The following is a 6,905-nucleotide window of genomic DNA, read 5'->3' as shown; positions in this document are numbered from 1 at the left end:
TTCCTTTTTTCTGTTTTGTTTCTCCTGCTCCTCCCCCGCCTGCGGCTCCTGCTCCTCCTCCACTACCACCACCTCTGCCTCTGCCTCTGCCTCAGCAGCAGACACCTCGCCTGCTTCGCCAGCTGCGGCCGCCTGGCTGCGGCTGGCAGGGGCAGGTGCGCCCGCGGCCTGGCGCCGCGCCTGCCCGAACTCCCCGCCGTCGTCAGCAGCCGCCCGGCCGCCCACAACACACAGACCGGCCTCTGGCGACGGGCTTGCGTCCGACCCAATGCCCTGCTCTTTGCCTGGCCCTGCCTCTGCCTCTGTATCTGGAGGTGCCTCTGCTGGAGCAGCGGCGGCCGGGCGACCTGCCTGGCGCGTGCTGCCACGCCCCAGCTGTGTCTGCGTCTGAGTGGCGGCGCTGTGGCGGGTGCGGCGCCGCGCCGCGCGCGCCGCGCCGCCACGCTGGCCGCCTGCGCCGCCGGCCGCCCCCCTGGTGCCCAGCTCAAGCAGCCGCTCCACCTCCTCCTCATCCGCCTCCGCCAGCAGCTGCTGCAGCTCGCGGCTGCGCCTCAGGCGCCGCTCGCGCTCGAAGCGGCCCGCGGGGCGGCGCGGGGCGGCGGTGCGGCGCCGCACCCGCCACAGCGCCGCCACTCAGACGCAGACACAGCTGGGGCGTGGCAGCACGCGCCAGGCAGGTCGCCCGGCCGCCGCTGCTCCAGCAGAGGCACCTCCAGATACAGAGGCAGAGGCAGGGCCAGGCAAAGAGCAGGGCATTGGGTCGGACGCAAGCCCGTCGCCAGAGGCCGGTCTGTGTGTTGTGGGCGGCCGGGCGGCTGCTGACGACGGCGGGGAGTTCGGGCAGGCGCGGCGCCAGGCCGCGGGCGCACCTGCCCCTGCCAGCCGCAGCCAGGCGGCCGCAGCTGGCGAAGCAGGCGAGGTGTCTGCTGCTGAGGCAGAGGCAGAGGCAGAGGTGGTGGTAGTGGAGGAGGAGCAGGAGCCGCAGGCGGGGGAGGAGCAGGAGAAACAAAACAGAAAAAAGGAGCTGGAGGAGCGGCAGGCAGGGCAGCAGATGGATGAGGAGGGAGTGTCTGCAGAGCAGCTGCCATCTCCTGAGTCTGACACGCCAGATGCAGGCAGCGCGAGGGCCGCGGCTGGCACAGCTTGCCTGCGGCCGACTTCATCAGCCGCGGGCGCAGCAGGCAGCAGCGGCAGCAGGGCAGCGAGCGACGAAGAGGAGCAGGTGGCCCGCAGGCTGGATGTGGGGCAGGGGCTGGATGCAGAGCAGGAGGTGCAGCCTCTGCCGCTGCCGGCTGTCGGCGGCAAGGCTGCCGCCTCCCCGCCAGCAGCCCCGCTCCTGTCGCTGCCAGCGGCGCTTGCTGAGCTGGCTGGCGCGGGCGTCGATGTGGGGCAGCTGCTGGCGCAGCTTGCCTCGGCAACAGTGCCGGGCCTGCAGCCGCTGCAGCAGCCGGGGCTGGGCCTGGGGCTGGTGCCGGGGCTGGCGCTGCCGAGCAGCCAGGCGGGCCTGCCACCCCAGCTGCACGCGGCGCCTCCTGGCCAGCTCTCCGGTGCGGCGGCCTCGGCGGGCCCTGGCGGCACGCCGGATGCCCAGGATGACACGAGGGCGGGCGACGCTCTGGGTCGCGACAGCAGCACGGTGGATGGCGCAGGCGTGCCAGATGAGGAAGGCGATGGCGAGGAGGAGGAGGAGGAGGAGGAGGAGGAGGGAGGCCAGGAGGCGCCTGCCGCACAGCCTGAGGCAGCAGCGGCGGCAGCGGCAGCCGAGGAGGAGGCTGACGAGGAGCTGGAGCTGGTGGCGGCCGCCGCGACGGCGGCTGCTGCCGTTGACGCCGCCGCCGAGTGCGCTCGGCTGGCGGCGGCGGGGCACGAGCTGGCGGCGGCGCAGCGGGCGCTGCTGGTGGCTGAGGGCAAAGGGCCCGGCGCGGACCCGACTCCCTTCAAGCTCAGGTGAGGCCTGATGCCGGGATGGCCGCCCATTCACGGTCCCTGCCTGTGCACTCTTGAGCATCTGGCGTGCTGGGAGTGAGTGTGTTTTCACGCGTGGGCTCCGCCAGAGCCTGGCGAACGCTGTTGTATCGCCTTGTCCTTGCTGCCTCCTCCCGCAGGCTGGCGGAGCTGAGCCTGCGCATTCTGGGCCTGGAGGCCACTCTGTCTGCTGAGAAGGCGCAGCGCACGCTGGGAGCAGGTGCGCTGGCAGCAGCGGGCCCCCAGGCCTGCCCCAGCGCCCATCCCGTCCTTGTGCTGTGCTGCTTCTCGCTCCCTGGTCCCGGGACCCAACCCGAAAATACCTAACAATCCAGCTCCGCTCCGCTATTCTGCCCTGTACCGCTGCAGCCAAGCGCGTGTACCGCAAGCTCTCCATCCTGGTTCACCCCGACCGCTGCGCCCACGCCTCAGCCCAGGACGCCTTTGCCGCCGCCAGCCAGGCCATGCACATCGTGGGCTGAGCGGGCCGCCGAGCTGGAGGTGGCGGCAGATGCTGAGCTGGCGGGCGGCCAGGCGGCGCGTGGTGGCGGCGGCGAGGACGGCGAGGACGGCGTGGCCGTTGCAGCTGCTGCACCAGGTGGCGACGGTGCCGCTGCTGTGATCCCGTACCAAGACATCGAGGAGCTGCTGCGGCAGGTGGTGTGGAATCAGAATCGGCTGGCAGTACAGGCGGTACAGGTACCGCCGGACGAGCTGGCAGCGTGCGGCCTGCTGCACCCTGCCTACCAGCAGCAGTTTGCGCCCGGCAGCAGCCTGGCAGGGGAGCCGCTGCTCTTCCTGCCCATGGCAGCCATTCCCACGCTGAAAAAGCGGAAGCGCCATGGCAGCGTGGCAGCAGCCGCAGCGGCGGCTGGAGCAGCTGCTGCAGCGGCCATGTTGCATGCGCCGCCCCCAGTGGCTGCAGCGCCAGCGCCAGCGGCAGCAGCTGTGGGGGCTGGCGCCACAGCACCAGAGCCTGACCAGGCAGGCTCAGCGGTGATGCCCGGGGTGGCTGGCGATGATAGCAGCAGGGATGCGCCTTCTGGGCAGCCGGCTGGTGCAGCTGTGAGTGCCAGCATGGAGGCTGCTGGCGAGGGCGAGGCGGGCGAGGCGGGTGGAGGCGACGCGGTTGTGGTGGCTGAGGACGAGGAGCTGCCTGGGCGGGCCGATGCCGCGCCTGGGGAGCCCTGTGCTGCCGCCGCGCCGGCAGAGCCAGCGGATGCGGCAGCTGGCGAGCCAGGCGAGGTGCCGGGCCGAGAGGCGGCTGATGGCGCATCCGCTAATGAGAGGGAGCAGCCCCAGCAGCAGCGCAGCGAGGCGCTGGCAGGGGCCCGGGCAGGCAGGGCGGAGGAGGGTGGAGAGCAGCAGCAGGAGGAGGAGATGGTGGATGGTCTGCTGCTGTTCAGCGCCCGCACCGCCCTGTCTGGCCGCTTCCCGCTCAACGGCACCTACTTCCAGGCAAGAGGCGGCGCTGCCCCACAGGCGCAGCAGCCGGCCCGGCGGATGTGCGCTCACGCTGCGCCGCGCCCCGGCCAGCGTCACAGCCAGCCGCCGCGTGCTTGTTGTGGCGCCGCGCCCCTCCCTTCACAGTCTCTGCTGTTATGGCTGCCGCCGCTCTGGGCTGCGTGCAGGTGAACGAGGTGTTTGCTGACTATGGCTCCAGCCAGGCTCCTGTCCAGGTCAGCCCCGCCATGCTGCGTGGCCCCCACTCGCCTCTGCTCTGCCCGCCCGCCACCACCACACCGCCACATGCTGCTGCTTGTCTCCCATGTGCTCGGATGCTGGCCTGCTGTAGCACACAGCTCTGCCGCCGTCGCCATCACGTGCACTCACACTAGCTAGCTGTAGCACACAGCTCTGCCGCCTGTCGCCATCACGTGCATACACACACACACACGCGCGCGCGCGCTCGCACACTCTCTCCCCGCCTGCAGCTGCCCCGCTCGCTGCTGGACAGCTGCAAGGCCTGCTCCGTGCACTTTGGCCACAGGTGCGAGTGCGCTCAGCCCCTGGCAATGCCCAGCCCTCATGCCCACACTGGCCCCGCTGCTGCCGCGACTGACTTGCCGCGTGCCCTCCACCAGCGCCGTCGCACCTGCTAACTGCTGCCGCTCATCGCCGCCGTGGCCGCCGCCTGACGCCGCGCAGCATCCACTTCATGTGCAAGGGCATGAGCCAGGCTGAGGTGGCGCACATGTTCAGCCACGGCTTCGTCTGCTTCCGCGCTGTCCAGGCAGCCACGGGTGGGCGGCCGCGGGGCGCCGCCGCCTGCCTGGCGCCGCTGCCGAGCAACCCCGGGCGCCTGCACGCGCCGGGGCGCTGGCGGGGCGGCCCCTGACGGCGCCCCTGCTGGGCCTTGCCTCTGGTTCTGCAGCCCACGGCCGCGCTCCCCCTGCCTGCTGTTGTTGTGCCTGCTGCTCTCCCCGCAGGTGCCCCGGTGGTGCTTCCCGACTTCCTGCAGCCCAGCATCCCCACCAAATCCAACGCCCCATGGAAGAACAAGGAGCAGCGGGCGGCGGACAGGGCGGCCAGGGAGGCGCACGCCCAGGGCCTGCCGCCGCCCATGCCCGAGCCCGAAGTGCGCTGGGTGCGGGTGCCTCTGGAGGGAGAGGCGCTGCCCCAGCTGCCCGCCGTGCTGCCGCCCGGCGAGCACGACCGGCAGCCGTGCGGCCTGGAGGAGTATGGGGCGGGCGTGCCGGAGCCGCGCGGCGGCCTGGGCGGCCTGGGCAGCCCTCCCAAGCGCAAGCAGGGCGCCTGGGGCTCGGGCGGCGCCGCCAACAAGAAGCAGCGGCCGCGGGATGGCGAGGATGGCGAGGAGGGCGGGCTGGGGCGGGGGGCTGGCATGCCTCACAGCCAGGAGGCGCGTGATGCCAAGAGCGGCAAGGGGCGCAAGCGCCTCTTCCTGCATCCCATCATCCGCACCCGCGACCGCTGCGGCAAGTGCCCGGTGAGCGCGGCGCCCCTGCGTGGGCTGGTGGCTGCTGCTGCTGATGCGTCTGGCAACAACCGTGGCGGACCCGATCCGACTGTTCTTGTGCAATGCTGCACTGGCGCCTGCCTGCCGCGCCTGCCCTGCCTGCCTGACTGCTTCCGCTGCTCCTTGCGGCCTGCCCTGCCATCGCAGGCCTGCCTGAACCTTCACTGGAAGAAAGCTTGCATGACCCGGCGCGCCGAGCAGGAGGGGTCGGGCCTATAGCATGCCATGGCAGCCGCCGCCCCTGCTGCTACTGGCGGCAGCCAGCTGGAGGCGCAAGCAGCACAACGAATGACGCCCCACGCATACACTTGTTTGTTTTCGATGAAGCTACAAGCGATATGCCCTGTATTGCTCAGCAGACACAGCACACTGCAATTCTCTTGATGCTGGCATGCTCCCGCCTGTGAGCCTGGAGGTTCATGCAACCTTGCCTGCTCCGGAGCGCTCCGCGGCAGAGCAGCTGAACCGCCGCTCATTTCGCAGATGCCCTTGACACCCACAACATGTCCACTCATTTTTTCATCTCATGGGGTTTTCCGGTTTTTTTTCCTGTCCGTACTGTTACTGTTACGCTACAGAACTGTTCGGGTGTTTTTGTGATACCACGACATGGTGGCTACTGTAAATGTAGTGCACGGGGCGCCGCGATTCCTAGCAATCCTCCACAAGGTTCACTCAAACTTAAAGTCCAGCACTGAAGCCGCCACCTGCAGTGCAGAGACGTGTGGCATTTCTGGTCCCAGTGCACCAGCGGGTCCATCTCAGCATCAGACTGAATTGGCTCCCTTCCCGCTGCGCGCTGTGCAGCCACTACGCTCATGCGGAGCCACCAAGCTCACCAGCGCCAGCAGGATGAGGCAGTTGATGAACAGGAAGACTTTGCTCCCCGTGGGCCGCTCCCTGCGCAGCACACAGCACCCTAGTGGACACGCCTCTTCCTTAGATGAAGCACAGGCCACGAGCTGTCGCCTGTTCAGCCCATGGCAAGCAGAAGCCGGCAGGATTGGCACACCTGGCGCTGAAGTCGGGTCGCGCCATCAGCGAGTGCTCATAGATGGAGGCCGGCACCACGGGCACCACCATGGACTCCCCCCGCTCCAGCATCTGGCTGGCGCCAGTTGGGGACAGGGAGGCGGCGATCTCCAGCAGGGAGGCCGCCAGCTGGGCAGCCCGAGGCGTGGGGCTGTCGAGGGCCGGCTGCTGAGGCGCGGCCGCGCTGGCGCCGACAGCGTCACGCGCTGCGGCAGGCGCCGCTGCCTCGCCGGCAAGCTCCTCCTCCTCCTCAGTGGCCGAGAAGGTGCGCGATGCGGCGCCGGCAAAGGGCGAGACGTGGGAGGCGAGCTCGGGGGCCCACCCGGCAGGGATGAGCTGTGGAGCCTGCTGCTCTGCTTGCACGGCGCCAGCGGCGCTGCCATCAGGGGCGGCTGCCCCAGGCGCAGCACCTGGCTCACCAGCTAGCTGCTCGCCGCTGGCTGCAGCGCTGCCGATCAGAGTGGTCAGCGCGTAGATGTCCACGCACGTTGTGTCGGGGCTGTGCCGCCCTGCTGCAGCACTCGTGCCAGTCAGCTGCGCCAGGTGCGCCAGCGTCTTGGCCTGCTGGGTGGTGCTTCCTGTGGGGAGACGCAGGCAAAGCAGGCCGCATGCTAGGGTCAATAGAAGGAAGGAGGTCTGCGCGGGCAGCCCTGGTGCATGCGGCATGCAGCCTCACAGATACCGGTGCTCCCTACCTGTGCCATGAGCGGATGCGGTGCCCGCTGCATCTCCAGTACCGCCAGTACCAGCCCCGCCACCAAGCGCTGAGCCCAGGTGCAGCGAGTGCGCTCGCCCCGCTATCGCCGGCAGGGGCGAGGCGTTGCCGCGGGCATCCAGCAGCAGCGAGGCGTAGCCCCGCAGGGAGTTGCCTCGCTCGGGCAGCACCACAGACGTCAGCAGGGCCGACTGCTGCAGCACCAGGCGGCGGCGG

Source organism: Chlorella variabilis, assembly GCF_000147415.1.
Source record: "Chlorella variabilis unplaced genomic scaffold CHLNCscaffold_1, whole genome shotgun sequence".
Classification (NCBI taxonomy): domain Eukaryota; kingdom Viridiplantae; phylum Chlorophyta; class Trebouxiophyceae; order Chlorellales; family Chlorellaceae; genus Chlorella; species Chlorella variabilis.
Note: the sequence above shows the minus strand (reverse complement) of the source record.